This window comes from Ambystoma mexicanum, chromosome 4q (genome assembly GCF_040938575.1).
Source record: "Ambystoma mexicanum isolate Mex_15411 chromosome 4q, UKY_AmexF1_1, whole genome shotgun sequence".
NCBI lineage: Eukaryota > Metazoa > Chordata > Amphibia > Caudata > Ambystomatidae > Ambystoma > Ambystoma mexicanum.
In genome coordinates this window covers 143621573-143640702 of record NC_090928.1, presented here as the reverse complement: position 1 = coordinate 143640702, position 19130 = coordinate 143621573, and the positions used below count along the sequence as shown (strand labels likewise).

The window sequence follows — 19130 nt, the reverse complement described above, 5'->3', positions numbered from 1 at the left end:
TATCAAGGAGCAACACAGTGTTCTGATGTTGCAAAAAAAGCACGTATTTCTGCCATTTTTTGACCCACATGCTGAACCGCAAACAGACTGCACTCTGTTTCAACCATGCCTGAAATCAGACCTTTATTTTTGTATAAACAAGTTCGGCAAGGGAGATATAAACCACTGTGGCATGCTGGTGTCTAAGTGTTACTTTGGGTCCGTAAATGCTTAGAAGGGCAGTGGAGCCTAGAAAGTTGTACTTTAAAAAGCAGTTGTAGAGGATCTGCGTGAAAAGACCTAATTAAAAAGTAGAGTCCGAAAAAAGTCAGATTTTTAATTTTTTTTATTTCCCATTTGTTCGCCTATATATATATATATATATACACACACACACACACACACACCACACCGTGGCCATGTAGTTATGGTTAAGTTGGTGTTTCCATAGGAAGGTCTTTTTTTGGCCGGTTTATAACTTCGCTCCCCCTGACGAATCCTCACCAAAATTTGCAAAAAAAGTATATGGCCCACTCTGAATTTTTTTTGGTGAGGATTCGTCCGGGGGAGGGGGGGGGGGGGTCCCAAAACTTGTTTTTTCCCCATAGACTGAATGGGGAAAAAAAACTTTGCTTGCGCCTACAGCCAAAAGCGCTGGACGGATTTTCACCAAATTTGGACCAGGAGTAGCGGCTTGGTCCTGAAAGCATGCTTTTGCAGATTTGGTGAAAATCCGTCCAGTAGTTTTTTAAAAAATGACCAAAAAGTAGGTCATAAAATATTTGTGATGTGTGTTCGGTCCGCGGACACACTTCCCTGTTCGCTCCGCGGACAGTGTCCTGATTGGCCAATCAGTTTGCGTGGTGTTCACGGACAGGTGACGTGTTCGCTGATTGGACGGTGTGGAGCGTGAAGCGCGTCAGATTTTCGGTAGCGCCTGCCATCTTGGATTCGCGGACGTCCGCGGACAGCGCGGTGAAACTTGGGTCAAAATTTGTATTTAGTAGAGTGTGTTGGTGTGTAGGAGTGTTTGCTGAGGGTGGGAAAGTATGAGATAGGTTGAAAGTTGTGTTTTTTTATGTGGTAGACGTTCTTGTTGTGTTCGATTCGTCTGCGGACATCACGCGTGTTCTGAAATGTTCTAAATAAACTGAATGGGGGGTGTTCTTAGGACTCAATATGTGTCCGTTTTGTTCGCAAGCAAGCTGAAACTGTTCTAAGAACACTTGCGGTGTCCGGAAATGTTCGTAAATAAACAAAATGGTGGTGTCCTGAGGACGCTGTCCGTATTATGTTCGTAAATAAACCAAATGGGGATGTCCTGAGGACGTTGTCCGTATTGTTCTCTGGCAAGTTGAATGTGTTCTAAGAACACTCGCGGTGTCCTGAAATGTTCGCAAATAAACAAAATGGTGGTGTCCTGAGGACGCTGTCCGTATTATGTTCGTAAATAAACCAAATGGGGATGTCCTGAGGACGTTGTCCGTATTGTTCTCTGGCAAGTTGAATGTGTTCTAAGAACTCTTGCGTTGTCCTGAAATGTTCGTAAATAAACAAAATGGGGGTGTCCTGAGGAAGCTGTCCGTATTGTTCTCTGGCAAGTTGAATGTGTTATAAGAACACTCACGGTGTCCTGAAATGTTCGTAAATAAAGAAAATGGGGGTGTTCTGTGTTCTAAGAACGCTCGCGGTGTCCTGAAATGTTCATAAATAAACAAAATGGGGCTGGTCTGAGGGCGCTGTCCGTATTGTTCGTTGTCAAGTTGAAAGTGTTCTAAGAACTGTCGCGTTGTCCTGAAATGTTCGTAGGGGGTGTCCTGAAGATGCTGTCCATATTGTTCGCTGGCAAGTTGAAAGTGTTCTAAGAACACTCATAGTCCGCGGACATTAAAACTTTCCATAGGCCATAGTTGATATATTTGACTCTATGGGTGTGATATGCTGCGGTGGTTGTGGCCACAACCACCGCAGCATATCACTCTTATAGTTGCTTATAACTTTGGGTCAAAAACAAATTTATAAGGAACAAAGTTATAAGATATTATGGGTGTGATATGCTGCGATGTTTGTGGCTAGGGCATAGTGTATAATATACTTACTGTTTGGTTTAGTAACTGGAGTACATGTATTTCTTGTTCATTTCTGTGATAAAAGAAAATAGCATGTTAGTATTAGTATTTTGTAATGACTGATTACATTGTATAATTTACATTTTTTTTGTTTATCCTCATATTTAGTAGATTACTAACCAGAGCACTGTGCAATTTGCTCAGTTTCTGTGTTCGTTGCTAAAATCATTGGGTCTGTGGGAGAGAAAAAAAAATCCATGTTGAATTAAAAAAAAAACCTTTTTCTGTTATGCTACAGTTTGTTTGTTTTCAGTGTTCACTTGTTTCTGGCTAATGCTTTATACATTGGCTTGTTGCATTTTTTTGGAGCAGTAACATATTTATTTGTTTGGATATTGTAAAGTTTTGGAGCAGTTAGATACCAGTAGGCATATTCTAACTGTCTATTTTTTTTATATATTTTAGTGGTATTGATTTATCTGTTTGGATATTGTTAAATTTTGGGACAGTTAGATACCAATTGGCGCATTCTGTCTATTTTTTGCCCTAATTTAGTGGTATTCATTTATCTGATTAGTTGTTGTCAAATCGTTGGGCAGTTAGCTTTTGGAATATTCTAACAGTTTATATTTTTTACTACAAGTTTACTTAAGGTTTAAGTACAGTTTAGTTATCAAATTTTGGTTTTAAGAACATTAAATAAGCGTTTGTAAGATTTGCTGGTAATCTCTGCTTTAGATTAATGGTACTATCATTATCCAGCATGGGGTCTGGCATGGATTCACATGCTCATGAATATTCCCTGTCGTCAGGCTGGGAATCCTCGTTAAAGAAAAAATCAGTATCAGTTTCGTTTCTGATCTGTCTTTCTTAGTAGTAACCAATCACTGATCTCTGGGTCATAGTGCCCACAGCCAATGACTGCCCTCTCCCTAAGCCCCGCCTCTGGCAGCCATCCTCAGATTTTTACCGCACGTTCAAGTGTTGGGAGTCCTCGTGCTTAGCTCTCGAGTTTTTTGCTGCGTTTTCGTGCTTTTTCAGGAGATTTTCTCATTTTTCAGTTTAATCGAGCCTCAAGCTCCACCGTTTCTACTTCCGATAACGGGGACCCATTTCGGAATTCTTCTACGCCCCTCAAGGGTGAAGTTTCCGTCGAGTTTATGCTTCTTGGAGGATTCCGGAAGATCTGCAGCCTACCTCAACGGACATGGCCCAGGACAAGGGAAGCTCGACGCCCGGATCCAAGCTGTTCAGGTGCTGCCCTGGATGCGGATTACAAAATGTTTTCAAGGAGGACGAGCATTTGCAATGTCTCTACCTCTACCTCTACTGCCTTCATGAGGACAAGACGCACGTGGAGAACGACTGTGCGTTCTGCAAGAACCTTTCGGAATGGACCAAACAAGATCGTCATTCCCGCCTCGCCGCCTGGCTGAAGAAGGGCACAGCAGGTGAGAAGGCGAAGAAAAAGTCTGAGCGGGCTTCTAAGTCCTGTGACGGCGCCCCGGCGACGGGGGCAAAACAGAAGGCCAAGCACTGCGAGTCCGCGGGCACCGGGAGCGCCGAAAGGTCAGGCTCTTCGGCTGCCAGGCAGGGCGCGACTTCCCCGGCACGTTCAACCACGAGCCAGCGCTCTGGTTCGGGGAAGAGGAAGTCCGAGAACCTGGGTAAGCTGCTGGAGCGGCCCCGGTCGATCTCGAAGGGACCCGAGGGGGAGCGAGGCGCTGACCCTGCCCCCAAGGCGAAGGCCCAGGACGCACCTAAGGTGGTGAGGGCTTTCATCCAGCCAGAAAAGGCCTCTATCGAAGTGGTCGCTGCGACCTCTGGGCCCAGAGTATCCCTGCCACCGCAGAGGGAATCATCTTTCCAGCCCATCGTTAAGACTCCCGTGAAGACCCTGGTGCAAAAAGGGGGGGGGGGGGTGGGGCTGGTGGCCATTACAGACTCTGAATCAGCCTCTGAGGAGGATCTGATGGAAACCGGGAAGGGCCTCAATGAGAGGTTCATAGGCCTCAACGAGAAGTTCGAGAAGGTTCGATCCCAGGGGACGGTTCCCGCTGATGTGTTCGACGATGGCGATGAAGAGGGCCCAGTGGAGCAGCCATCCCGTCCGTCGCAGCCATTACCCGAGCCCCAGGATAGCTCGGCGGCCATTTTGTTGGCGAACCAATCCTTATGTACTGAGATAAGGACGAGGTTACCACGGACCCCGACGGAGGATCCAGAAACGGGCCCGTCGGGAAGCCCTCCGATCAAGCAGAGGAGAGTCCACCCCGCTCCACACTTCGTGCCCGTGAGGCCTGTGGACCCCTCATCCCCCTCGCCGGACCCTAGAGAGGATACGGGGACGGACGACGGCGGCAGCGATGACACAACGGACATCCCGTCTTCTCCCCCCCCCCCCTCTCGGGCTTCTCCACCCGATGAAATTGGCTCCTTTCACGCCATGGTAGCCAGGGCATCCGAGCTCTTCCAGCTCTGCCCTGAGGAACAGAAAAAGGAAGGGTTTCTTTTCCAACGACGGGAGGCCAAGAGGAAGACGGTCCTCGCGGTGCCGTTGCTCGACGGCATCTGGGACGAGGGCCTGGCGATCCTCAAGAACCCTTCCATGACACCCGCCAAGAGGGACAGGTACGAGAAGAAGTACCAAGTCAAGGATGCCGCCCTCTGTGCCTCAGGGCCCAGCCCACGCCGTCGTCTCGGCAGCGGCCAAGAAGAAAGCAGCGGGTGCGGCGGCTTCAACTTCCACTTCCATGCCGGACAGCGAGGGCAAGAAGTTGGACTCCGTGGGACGACGAGTCATCTCGTCAGCAACGACGATTAAGGAGGCCAATGTCTTGGCGATCGTGGCCCGCTACGACAGGGAGCTTTGGTTCAAGATGGCTCCCCTGCTAGACTTCCTACCGGATGACAAGAGGGCGGAGGCCCTACAAATTCTGCAGGAAGGAAATTCTGCGTCTGATCACGCCATAACAGTGGCAACGGGGTTTGCCTCCGACGACGAGGATGGCTCAAGGCGACGGACTTTCGCCAGGACGTCCAGACCAGAGTGTTGGATATGCCGTTAGATGGCAACAACCTTTTTGTGAAGCCGTGGACGAGTCGCTCCAGGCCATAAAGACCGACTCGGAGACGGCCCGGGCCCTAGGGCACTTCAACAACGACGGCCCTTTCGGAGCTCTGGAGGCAGACAGGATGCCTCCAAGGGATCCAGCAGTGGCTCTTCTACATACCGCCAGGCGGCCCGCTCCTCGTCCCAGGAGGCCTACAGAGGTCCCGGCAAGCAAGGGGGGATCCTGTCGTCGTCGTCAAAGAGGCCAAGGCGGCAAGGCCTCCTCCAAGCAAGACTGAACCGGCTGTGGTGTCGGGCCCCCACTGAAGCACCCCGGTGGGAGGCCGGCTGACGAAGTTAGTCAGCGTGTGGGAGTCCATCTCCGCCGACTGTTGGGTGCTGGACACCCTGGCCAACGGGCACTCACTGGAATTCCAAAAGAAGTGTCCTCGCATCCCTCCCGTGACCAGGAAGGAGAATCCAGTCCCTCAACTGCTGTTGGAGGTAAGGGCGATGCTCAAGAAAGGTGCCATCGAGCTCGTCCCCAGGAGGCTCCGGGGCTCCGAGTGTACTCAAGGTACTTTCTTGTCAGAAAGAAGACAGGCGGTTGGCGCCCCATCCTGGACCTGCGTCGGTTAAACAAGTACATTAAGGTGCAGAAATTCAGGATGGTCACCCTCCAGCACGTGCTGGGACTGCAGGAGGAGGGTGACTTCCTATCGTCGTTGGACCTGGAGGATGCTTACTTCCACATCCGCATTCTAAAAGGACACATAGTTTCTCAGGTTCGTGGTTCAGGGACGCCACTACCAATTCAGAGCCCTGCCATTCGGATTAAAGTCGGCACCCAGGGTATTCACTAAGTGCCTGGCACCAGTGGCGGTGCGGCTGCGCCTGCAGGGGATCCACGTCTACCCCTACCTGGACGACTGGCTAATCCGGGCAAGGACAAGAAAACCTGCCGTCGAACACACAGCGAGGACCGTCCGGCTGCTCACGGAACTGGGATTCGCCATCAAGTACCCCAAATCCCACCTGGTTCCGTCGCAAGTAGCACTGTTTCTGGGAGCGAAGCTCGATACAGTGGGGCAATTGGCCTGGCCGTCGGAGGAGAGGACGAAGGCCATTCTGGGCAAGGTGCGGCGCCTGCTAGCCACGGACGTGGCCAGGGTGAGGTCCATCAAGTCCCTCCTCGGGATGATGTCCTCATGCATCTACCTTGTACCCCTTTGCAGACTTTGGATGCGTCCGCTACAGGAGTTCCTCGACGCCCGCTGGTTTCAGGCGACGGGCTGCTTCAAAGACAGGATCCCTCTCAACGAGGAGTTCCGTCGGGCGATCCTATGGTGGGATACCCGTGCGCACCTCACTACAGGCACAGACTTTCAGACCCCGGCGTTTCAGGAGACGGAGGGTTGGGGGGCCCACACCGGAGAACTCCACGCAAGAGGCCTTTGGCTCCCGGAGGAGAGGTCTCTCCACATCAACATTCTGGCGCTTCGAGCAGTGTTCTGGGTGCTCAAGTCATTCCTTCCGTCCCTCAAGGACAAAGTGGTGAGGATCTTCACCGACAACACCACCACGATGTTCTACATACGGAAGCAGGGAGGTACCAGATCCCCAGCCCTATCCAAGGTGGCCCAGGATCTGTGGCACTGGGCCATCGCCCATGGAATAAAAAACACCATTGCCGACTCACTCAGCAGGGAGCTGCGCTCGTGCCACGAGTGGGAACTACGTCAGGACCAGGTGGATCGGCTCTTTTGACGATGGGGCAAACCCCGGATCGACCTTTTCGCGACGGCGACGAACTCCAAGTGCCAGAGGTTCGCCAGCAGGTTCCCGCAGCTGAGGAGCATGGGCGATGCTTTCTCGTTCCCTTGGGACAGCCTTTTTCTATACGCATTCCCTCCGTTGCCGTTGCTGCTCCGTTTCATCAACCAGCTCAAGAAGTCCAGGTGCAGAATGATCCTCATCGAACCGGCATGGCCGAGGCAGATCTGGTTCCCGGACCTTCTGGACTTGTCAACGTCCCCATCAGTCAAGCTGCTGGCGGACGCGGATCTTCTCTCCAGAGAAGGAGGCGCGATTCTTCATCACGACCCGGAGTCGCTGAACTTGCAGGCCTGGCTCCTGCAGCACTAGAGTTTGGAGGGTATGATATTGCGGCTGACTGCAGAGGGGTTCTTGCAAAAGCCAGGGCGTCCTCAACTCTCAAGTGTTACGGTCATAAGTGGAAGAGGTTCTCTGTCTGGTGCCGTGCACAGAAGATTAACCCTCTGCGGATTACGGCCCCTCAAGTACTGCCGTACCTACTGTCGCTGGCCAAAGCTGGACTGGCTCACGCCTCCATCAAAATGCATCTGGCTGCCATCTCCCGATATACCAGGACTACGGGACGGGCGTCCTTGTAGTCTCATCGCCTGGTGAAGGAATTTATGAAGGGACTATTCGGATCGTTCCCGCCGGTGAAGGCTCCTACCCCGGCGTGTGAGCTTAATGTGGTGCTGACCAGGCTCATGGGGGCCCCATTCGAGCCTATACATTCGGCGCCTTTGATATTCCTGTCATGGAAGACAGCGTTCCTCGTGGCCATCACCTCCGCACGACAAGTGGGAGAGATCCAGGCCCTATCTTGGAAGCCTCCATACTTGACTTTTCATGACACGAGGGTGGTGCTGAGGACGCACCCCTCCTTCATGCCCAAGGTGCCGTCGGACTTCCACCTCAACGAGCCCTTGGTGTTACCAGTTTTCTTCCCATCGCCTTCGACGCCGGCCGAAAGGACTTTGCACTCGCTGGATGTAGCTAGAGCGCTGAAGTTCTACGTGGACCGCACAAAGAGTTTTCGGAAGACGTCACAGCTGTTTGTGAACTTTGGGTCTGTGAACAAGGGAAGGCTCTTTAGAAGACTTCCATTTCCATTTCCAGATGGCTCTCCGGCTGCATCATGCACTGTCACCGGTTGGCAAACCGACCGCTGCCCGGCCGTCCGAGGGCCCATTCGACCAGAGCGATCGCTGCTACCACGGCGTTCCTGTCTGGTGTGCCCCTGCAGGACATCTGCAGGGCAGCTACGCGGCGGTCGACGCACACCTTCACAAGATTCTACTGCGTCGATCGGGACTCCAGGGAGGAGTCCAGGGTCGGCCAAGCAGTGCTGCGCAACCTGTTCGCCTAAGGTGAGCCTGGTGAGGAGGTAAGAATTGCTAAATGTTGAGTTTTGGATGTAATGCTTAATGTTGAGCCTTTGCCACCTCCCGTGGTTGTGCATGTGTGTACTGCTATGCATTCTTTTATTCATGAGCATGTGAATCCATGCCAGACCCCATGCTGGAGAAGGAACAAGTTACTTACCTGTAACTGTTGTTCTCCAGCAAGGGTCTGGCATGTATGACCCAGAGATCAGTGATTGGTTACTACTAAGAAAGACAGATCAGAAATGAAACTGATACTGATTTTTTTCTTTACCGAGGATTCCCAGCCTGACGACAGGGACTATAATGTGAATCCATGCCAGACCCATGCTGGAGAACAACAGTTACAGGTAAGTAACTTGTTCCTTACATTTTTTTTTTTATATATGCAATGTAGTGCCCTGAATTGGTTGGGGCTCCTGCGTGGTAGATTATACCTATTGTTGTGAAGGTTTTCTTAACAAGTGATATTTGACCATGTGTGAATCCAGTCAGCTTGCAGTTGTTTTTGGTATCATCTGCATTGTAACATAGAAGCATTAGTATTACGTATTTACTAGGGCTGTACCGAACTTCGGCTTCGAGTAAGTATTCGGCCGAATTTCGGCTGAAAATCAGCTGTTCGGCTTCGGCCGAAGGTTCCTGGAATACTTGCTCGAAGCCGAAGTTAAAAAAAAAAATCTTTTTTTTTAAGTCCTCTTTCTATGATTGCCAATCGTGTCTCAATGTGAGAGACGATAGCCAATCCTAGAAAGTAGGACAGTGGGAAAAGCAGCAGTAGCCAGTAAGCTGATAGCTTACTGGCTGCTGCAAGCAGCACAAGAAAAGACCCTGCACCGAGGCCGAGACTGGAAGAAGACGACCAGAAGAAAGACGGACATCGAGGCGGCATCAGGTAAGTCTTTTGTATGTTTATAAAAATGTATAAGTGTGTTGTGAGTCCAGCTCTTCTGATAAAGCGTACTCTCCGTGTCTGTGCCATTCTATGTGCTGTGGCGCCCTGCGGGAGGGGGGGTATTGGGGGAAGGGGGCTAGGGGGGGGTATGGCATAAAAAACCAGTATCACCTTTCTCAAGTACCATGCCATGCCCAACCACAGGGAACGCCTCTGTTCCTCTGTCGCTGCTGCTTTCACTCTGCTTTTAACCTTAAAAAAACTCAGCAACCGTGTTTCTTCATTTTCTTATGCTGCGACCAGAAACAACTGGAGTACCTTTAGCAAGCAGTGTGTTAGGGGAACAGTGGTGCGATGGAGAATACGGGGCCAGGGGATCTGGAAGGATCACGCCTCCTACCCATGGAACTTCTGACTAGAACTGCTCCATTTGGATTGGATTGGGCCCCTACATGCACCCCCCCCCCCCCCCCAATAACATGAAAGAAGAATGCACTGGCACAGTTTGAACTGCGTTTACTTGCAATACAATGGCATGGCTTGCATTTGGGAAAACAGCTTTCGACCTGCATTAGCATTCTAGAATATGTAGTCACTGCCCAGAAGAGTACATCGCAGAACTCTGCCCCGCCACGCTACCAATGTCACTGCCAAGTTGTAGTCTTATTTTAAAGTTCGAGGCTTATCCTGTTTCTTTGATTTAGCAAACAAATAGCAGCATGGAAGCATGTCTAGCTCTGGGAAGTGATGTGTGTCAGGGATGCTTGGAGCCTTCAACTAAAGCTCCAAAGGTTGGCACGGTGCTAGGCAAAGGACAGAGATGAGCTGGCATCCACACAAAGCAAAAGGCTGGCATTATAAAAGCAAAGGCTAAGCGTACCCTCCCCCAGGGCACGTCTTCCTTTAAAACCATCACAGTAAAACCGTCCTAGTGGGCATGAGGTAATACGAGAAATACAGGCTGTGAAGGGCATCGCTTGCAAAGGGGGTACATGAGGGGCCGGGCAGAGCGAGCGGCAGAGGAAGAGGGGTAGAGATAGAGAGAGATGGGGGAGGGGGGATGGAGTAAAGCACAGATAGGCAGAGAGAGAGAGCGAGAGACAGAGAGAGAAGCAGACGGAGGAGAGAGAGTGGAAGTGAGATACGGATAGAGAGAAACAGAGCGAGAGCTACAGGGAGAGAAAGCAGGAGAGAGAGAAAGGGAGAGAGAGGGAAACAAAGGGAGGAGTGAGAGAGGAAGAAACAGACAGGGAAACAGTTTGAACGATTAAAATAGTGCGAGAGAGAGAGGGAGACAGAGGTATGGAGAGAGAGGGATAGAGAGAGAGAGAGAGGCACCTAGAGGGCGAGAGAGACAAGCAGAGAGGAAGACAGAGTGTAAGGAAGAGAGAGAGAGAAAAAGAGGTTGGAGATAGAAGGATAAGCAGGAGAGAGATGGTGGGACAGAACAAGCCACTTGGAGTCCGATCCTAGCAGGATCTTTGCAATGCTTTTATTTTTATGGTGCCCCCAACCCCTCCGTCGTCCCGCGATGTTCTCCCATGTCCCTCCCACCCCCTCTGTTGCCTGCAATGTTCTCCCATGTCCCCCCACCCCCTCCATTGTCCTGCGATGTTCTCCCATGTCCCCCCGCCCCCTCCATTGTCCTGTGATGTTCTGCCATGTCCCCCCACCCCCTCCATTGTCCCGTGATGTTCTCCCATGTCCCCCCACCCCCTCCGTTGCGGCGCATCGCAGTATTGGGCAAATTTTCCCATAGGAAAAGGGTTAGGCTTGCTGAAAATGTGTAATATGGGGCCAATTTAAAAATGATTTCTATTGCCTCTTTTGATTGTGCAAATGCTCAAATGGGGTTGAAAAAGGGCAGCTGAATGTGTGCATCCATGATGCGCGCGTTCACATGCTCTTTACTGTCTTGCGAAGCAGTATTTCTCATGTGCTGGACAATGTATTTAAAAAACCAACTATTCGGCTCACTATTCGGCTTTGGCCGAATAGTAATTTCACTATTCGGTGCACCCCTAGTATTTACTATGTGTTTGTATTACTAACGTGGAGCGATTATCCTAATTGCAGGTAGAACATAATCTACCATGGTTTGCATTTTGTACAAGTTGCTGAAATGGAATGGATTCACAATTAGGTATTGATATATATACGAAGCGTCCATTGGGGATTTCGTCTTGTGTCACATTATTGCAGAGTGTGCATGTATGTTTCCACATGTATGAAATCTGGAAGATTTCATTTATAGGTATGTTTTTGTTTTCCAGTACTTGTAGTAAGTACATTAGAAATTCTTGTGGATCTTCCTGTGAGTTTAAAGTGAATTTCACCATTCCAGCACAGTAGTCCAATAATTCTTATTCCATAAACACTATACGTGTTGTCAGGATTGTTTGTTGCGTTTCTATGAAGTACTAACATTTACAAACACAATGGGTCTGTACTGTGTAAGTAAATGTTGTCAATAATTGGTGGTAATTGAAATGGAATATTCATTGCTACATTTGCGTAGCAACTTACACCAACTATATTTGAGAGTTTAAATGGACCACGTAGTTCTGTATCTGACTGCTTTTTTGGAGTTTTTCTTCTTTGAAGAAGTACCTGGTTTACCCTCCCTTATTGATTCTTTTTTGCTTGTGGTACTTTATGAAGTAATAGTTTCATTTACTCTCTTTGGAGGATTTGCAGTGACATCCTGTTGCATTTCTGTTTGATTTATTTTTCTTTTATAACGTTTTACTTTTTGTGGAACAGAATATGTGCTTAGATGGGGGGTGTATAGTGAGCGAAGTCTGTTGTATTATAAAAAGCAAGGAATATCAGTGTTTACTTGCATCAAAGTTGATTAGAAATAGACCGTCAAGTGTACGTAAGCGTGATAGTGCTACGTAGCTCATGCCTTCTTTAAAGACTGTGTTGCCAATATCTATCATTGCTTTGTCTAGGGTAAGACCTTGTGATTTATGAATCGTGACTGCGTATGCAAGAGGTAGAGAAAATTGTTCTCCGAGTACATACATGTCTTTGAAGAGAAGGAATCGAGCTGTTGAGCATCCTATACTTTTTACTTCTGAAAGTTTGTCAAAGAGAATATTGACAAACTGAATTTTGTTGTCACGTGGGTATGTTTGAAAGCCAACAACTGTACCCAGTGCTCCATTAACTAGTCCTTGGTCCTCGTCAAGGTTACGTTTAAGCATTACTCTGCAATTTAAGGATAATTTTAATATCTTTTCTAAGCCTGCTGTGTTTGAGATTGATTTTTCTAAACTATTTAGTCTTGTTGTGGCTTGGTTACACATGGGTATTGTCATACCATGTACATCTAGTTTGTCTGTGGCACTAATTTCAATTATTGGTTGCATTTCTTTATTTAACATTATTTCATTGAATTTGAAACATTTTGCAAGAGTTGGCATTAAGGCCATACAAACGACATTTTTGTGGGCTAATTGTTCCATAACATCTGTAGCACATGCATTATCGCCATAAAGTGCATGAATGTGCCAGGTTTTCAATATTGCTTCTGCTTCTTTAGAAACTATACCAACTCTGATACTTTTTAAGATGTTGGCATTAGTGAGATCTGCAGATTGCCGCATGTTTTCTATTAATTCTCTGTATTGGAAATGTTGCCAAAGGTTGACATTTCCAATGCTGCCAACAGTGTCCTAATGTTTTAAAAATAGGCTCACCTTTTACTGGTGTCAATTGAAGAAGATCTCCGAAAACAATAATGTGTTTTCCTGCAAAGAGCTCCTCATAGTTTGTTTTGAGTACTTCTTGTAATCTGAGGTGAATCAAAGCCAACATTAGGTTGGAGACCATGCTCACTTCATCTATTAGGAGCATTTTCATTTGTTTCAATACTCTGCGTAGTTCCATTGCAGCTTCTGCAGAAAGTTTGTAACAGTCTAATTTGTTTTGGTGTTCTACTGGCAATATTAGTAATCGGTGTAACGTGACACCGCCTATGTTGTAGGCAGCTAAACCAGTGGGGGCAGTGACAACAGCTGACAGTTTGTTGTTTGTCAGTTGTTGAAGGAACTTGCTGATTTTGATTAGGAATGTTTTGCCAGAACCAGCTTCACCACTGACGTACAGTAGTATAGGTTTATAATTATGGCAGGAACATTCTTTATTTTCATGTTGTACACCATGTGCAATTTGTTTTGTTACTTCTTGAAAACTGCTACGTTGCTCATTGTTTAATTTTGATTGTAGTATAGTTAAGTCATACTGACAAATGGTGTTTTCTACTTCTATCATAGCTAATTCTGCCTCATTTATCATTAGTGGTTCTCGGCTTCCTGTTACAGAAGGTTGACTACTATCAGGAGTTTCTTTATCTAGTTGGGCCTGGAGTTCTTCTTCGTGTTGCTGTTCATTGTGCAACATTGTTTTGTACTGTGTAAAGTTTACATCAGTTATAGTGCTTTCATTTGCTTTGAAAGCATCTTCATATGAGTCATAGTTATCTAGTATTTCTCCTTCTTTTCTCCATGGTTTAACCAGTTGTAGCAGGGCCATGTAATATACTTCTTTATGTTGAGGAGTTTTTAATGACAATTTGATATGATTAATGAAATTTGGTTTGGTGAGTTTAACTAAGCTGCCTTCACAGTTTGTCACTCTGTATTTACCTTTTTTTTCATCAGGTTTTATATTATTTTTGTATGTGTAGTTTTGGGCTATGTGGTATAGACACATGGTTTCCAAAGTATTACTTCTGTTTGGGTAGTATGTGTCCAATAAATTGTTTTTTAAAATGTCTTGGCTGTTGGGATCATGTTTGGCTATTGTTTCTATATCTTCGTATGATTTTAGAACTCTTTTTCTAGATTTAGCTGCACCAAGACTTAGCCATACTATATTTTCAGATTTACCATACAATGCAGTACCAGTTAAACGATCAGCTGCTTCATATGATCCACATTTTCTATGGGAGAGCATTTTTATGCCCAAGCTGAATAATTTCTGAGACACTGTTTTGTCTGATGACAGGTCATTCCAGAGGTCTTGGAGCTCTGTCTTTTCTGATTTGGTTAAGTATGCTGTGACATATTGTGCAACTGCCATAGAATTGTCTGCAATGTACTGCACCTCTGTTTACATTCCATAAGTGGGCAATGATTGCATTATAAGCATTGATATATTTTTCTTCTTTTCTTTTTATGTAATATGTATTTTTAGGTGACTTACCTTTAAAACTATGTCTAACTGAAGACATGAGGTTGTTCACTTGACCTGTATTTGTAACTGGTCTAGGGAAACCAAATCAGCATTTGGTGTAGTATTTCCCTTTGTTTTTGTATTTGCAACAATATTTTCCCCATTTGTGTCTTTGAAATTGTAAAATTTGTGCATGAAGATCACTATTTGTTGCTTCCAATGGAATTTCACGAGCGACATATTTTTCAATATACTGTAAAACAGTGGCATCACTGTCTTGACCAAATTTAGGAGCATCTTTAATCCATAAAAGCATGTGGACATGTGGTGCTCCTCTGGCTTGGTATTCTTTTCTCCAAATGAAGTGTTGCACTTCTCCAAGGGGAGGAACAGTTTTATTACAAATAAAATGTAGCATAGCAATGAAGCAATGGTGAAAATATCTTGAAACATTAACAGGATCCAAAGAACAAAGTTCTGCAGGTGTTAGTATATCTATGTTTTGTTTTGGTTTGATATGCGTAGGAAATCATGTAAATCTTTCCATGCATATTCTGCACAACTTAATGTAACAAACCAAATGGGTGGACCAAGGTTTCTGATCATACAACGTACATCTCCATGACGTTGAAACCAGTACTCTTTAGTACCACGCATATTTGCTAATAGATTTGTAATATTTGACTGTAAAACCTCATCCTTTTGTTGCACTTTTTGTAATAATTGTGTAGCTGTCATATTTTGAAAGTGTGATCCTGATTTTAATACGTGTGCAACTCCGTAACATAAAGTTGCTAGTTGACTTTCAAAGAGTAGGTGGAATATGTATTCATGTGGATCTTCACAATACATCCGAAATGAGCGGTATTCTGATGCTGATATTTGAATAGGTCTATCATCGTACCTTCCTCCTTTGCCAGTAGGAAAGAGTAGAGGAAAAGCACGTGCTTCTATACCTTTTCCCCATATGCTGATTGGTGATCCTTTTGTTTGACGCATTTGGTATGTTTCCCATGCATCTTCTATGGTGTCATTAGAGTGCAAAGGATGAATTGTATAATGGTCTAAAGCATTTGATATTGTAGCAGGATCTAGGAGCTCAAATTGACCAGTTTCTTGTGTTTCATGAATTATTTCAGTGGTATCCTTCAAGTTTTCCTCAATATTAATTTCTATGTAATATTCATTATTCTCTTCAAGATATTGCAAGGCTTGTCTAACTTTATGTAAATCTACCAGCTGTTGCCATATTTTGTTGTCTTTTGTGGGTACTCCATTTACTAAGATAATTAAAGATTGCTGCATTGGACATTGCACTCCTAGAGTATGCACATTTTCTTTTAGATCTAATGGTAAATAAACTACTTTTCCACGAATGCCTTTTACCAATTCAGAGGGAGGTAATTTTGCTGTTTTTGGTTGAAGGCGTATTATTGCTTGAAATGGGTGCACTGTTTGAATTATGATGCTCTCATATAAATTGAGTTGTTGCAGGGGTTTTGGTAGTGGGTATAATTCCAAATTATTTGTGATAGCACGTGAAGGAGTTTGGTTGTTGTCAAGTTTTGTAGTGCAGTAACTGCAAAGTATTAAGAGGTCAGTTATTTCGTATTTGTTTTCTGCTACAAGGTAGAGAGCTAATTCAAACCATTTAGAATCTTCATTGTCTTCTATTTTGTATGATAGGTCTACAGTTTTTGTGTTACTTTTTATAAAAGTTCTGTGGCAACATACACACACATGGTTTGGTACTTCAGCTGATGTACGTTTCTTCAGAGGTATTTTCTATTTTGGTATGCTCTGTACAAAAAAATATATATGTTAAATGTATATAAAATAATAATAATTAAATAGTTTATATTGTAAAGTGTTTACCATTAGTTTCACTATCTTCTGACATTTCCTCATGTGGGAAATGCTCCTCTAGCCATTCCAGAGTACTAGACATTTCTGTGAGAAAAAAAAAAGATAATATATTTTTTTAAATCTAATACAGAAAGTTTATAAATGTATGAGTAAAATGAAGTACACTTACTATTTCAGGTATGATGTGTTGTAAGTACTCTGTAGGTCTGGTCTTGCTCTTAGTTCTGTAGTGTCTGTGAGGTGATTATGTTGGAAGCCATTTTATCTTCTTTTGGTATATTCCATTTTAGAACATATTGTATTTAAATGAATGGTTAGTGTGTTACATATATGGGTTACATTTCTTATGTATTACTACATATAATATGTATGTGTGCTGCTTTTTGAATTTGTTAAATGTTCCTATGTTATGATATAACAATCAAACATACCCCCCCAGAGTTTTTATGTAGTGGTACTGTTCTCCGAACATGTCTGCGGACATTAAGAGTTCGCGGACATAAAGTTCAGTAGAAGGGGTTCAGTATGTTCCATATTACATGTACATAAAGTCACAGTTATTATTGTTAAGTTGAAAAACCCCTTGAAATTCGCCAGTTATGGTAAGCTAAGCAACCATAACTCGTGCCACCACCGTGCACTGCTAAGCCTAACACCCACGACATCAAAGATGACATCACAATTTCAAGGGTTTTTCGGTTTTACTTGGAACCATAACGTCCCTTTAACAAAGTTTTTTCACTGAATTTCATAGGTTTTTAGTAGCACAACTTGACCATAACGTCCCTTTAACAATGTTTTTATACTGAATATATATTTTTTTGTGTAATGCCCCCGTTTTTGCATGTACATCTGACATTCCCCTTCTTCATGTAATCTAGTACATAAGTATCGACTCTATCTTAAAAGGCGCAGATTAATCTGGGCACTAAGCCTAGGATTTCGGTCTATAACACTGCACTATGCAATTTAAATGAGGGCAACTATAATCAACATTGCTTATCCCATAGTATAATGAGCAACTGGCATTATGGGTTCTAAATCCACTGTGCACAGTATCCTACACATTTTATTGAAATCATTAAGTTACTTGCATTGGCACAACGATGGGAATGCGTGAGATTTTTACGACCAATCCATATGGAACATACACAGGCTGTTTCACCATGGTCCCTAGAGAACAGGGTAGTCCTCTTTCTATGACTAATGACCAGAATCAAAGAGTGTAAATGTATGCTGTGGCCAGGGGGGAACCATTTGATCAAGCTACAGGAAGTAGCGAAATGCGTCGTCTCCATTGTTATGATGCCGGGCTGGGGTTGCTTACCCTTGATTTTAACATTTTTTGTAACTGTGTATTAATTTTGTGAAATGAGGACATTTGTGCATTGCAATACGAATGGTTTGCAACCCGCTCTTTTCAAGGAGAAACCCTGTATGCATACCCGTTGCACTCCCACCCTGTGTAGTGCGTCTCACTTCTTCGACAAGACGGCTCTCTTGACCGAATGCAATCTGATTTCTACACGTTGACGAGTCTCAACGCGGAGCCGGCACCGACCGATACAGCAAGATAGCTTCATTGAGAGCGCGCGGATTGACTCAGTTTCGACCGTTTGGTCCCGCAGCAGCTCGAAACGTGGCCCATAGACAGCGCTCATCGGGTCCCTGTCTGAGTGGAGAACGTAGCACGCTTACCAACAGAGACGCAGGTCCGGATCGTCGGAGGACGCGGAACAGCTGCTCTGGAGGTTAGTGTTGTGTGTGTTTCTTTTGCTCGAGGGATGAAAGACAGCATACGGATTTAACCGCTGATGATCGGGGTCTAACAAAACGCTTTAGAGGAAACGAAGGTTCCATAATCAAATTCCAGATTGACTATAATCTGTGGACAGAGTGCTAAGGAGTGCAGGGTTGGGGTTCAAACAGCACTAATCAACTTATTCAATTTTTAAAGTTGATTTTGTGTTTCCTTGAAACACGCAGCCAGATTTTTTTGTGTGTACATTAAAGGCATCACGGGAGGCCACTAGAAGAGAATTGGCTTCTACACTATTTAATGAGTCATTAAAACAGACAGCTGTGAAAACGAAAGAGAAACCAACATCTACAGTTGAAAACAGTGAAATAACACTACTGAAGGAACGTGAGAAACTTTCAAGGAAGTAGATCAGCAAATGGTGGGAGGAACATTCACTCCAAAACTATATTGACGTCAAAAGGATTCCCAGGGGCTTAAGGATACTTACTTCACCTTCCTTTGAGGACCAAGATCCGGCTATGTTGGAAGAATGGGGAGCTGCAACTAACTATTGCTCCAAAAACCTGTTGGAAATTCTAATTAAATACGCAGGGAATGACCGGAGGTCAATTTTATTAAAAATTGCAGAGGTTGAAAGCCAATTAGCCAAAATCAAACTGAGTGAGGAAGGACAAAAACTTAAGAAAAACATAGAAGGCAACTTAAAAAGCTTCGAAGAAGATATACAGCAAAGGAAGCAACGCAAATTCCTGCGAGATCAGGAGGACTATGAGAATGGGAAAGTATATACGTTTGCGAGACGTTTTGATCAAATGAGGATGAAAACAAGAAGTGACACTCCGATAAATACCAGCACGGACAAAGGTGCCAATGCATCTACCATTGAAGAACCCTCCATATCAGAATCTGACGTCACAGAGAGTGAAGGAGAAGAGCCCACTGTATGTCTACATTTTTTAGAGGAGATGCACCTGCTTTGCAAAGATGGAAGAACAGGCAAGCAGGCAAGGGGTGGAAAAACACGTGGCTTCGCTCTGGCAACTAGAAAATGGCACCATTTGTGCAAACACAGATATGATTATAGTCATCTATCTAAGCATACCCTCACGGACAATCAAAAACAGCTACT

At 45.2% G+C, this 19130-nt stretch overlaps 1 protein-coding gene across 2 annotated transcripts in view; it reads left to right on the top strand.

Moving 5' to 3' along the window:
• The window catches only part of KATNA1 (katanin catalytic subunit A1), a 438379-nt gene that overhangs the window by 256091 nt on the left and 163158 nt on the right, over positions 1–19130 (top strand). The window lies entirely within an intron of this gene.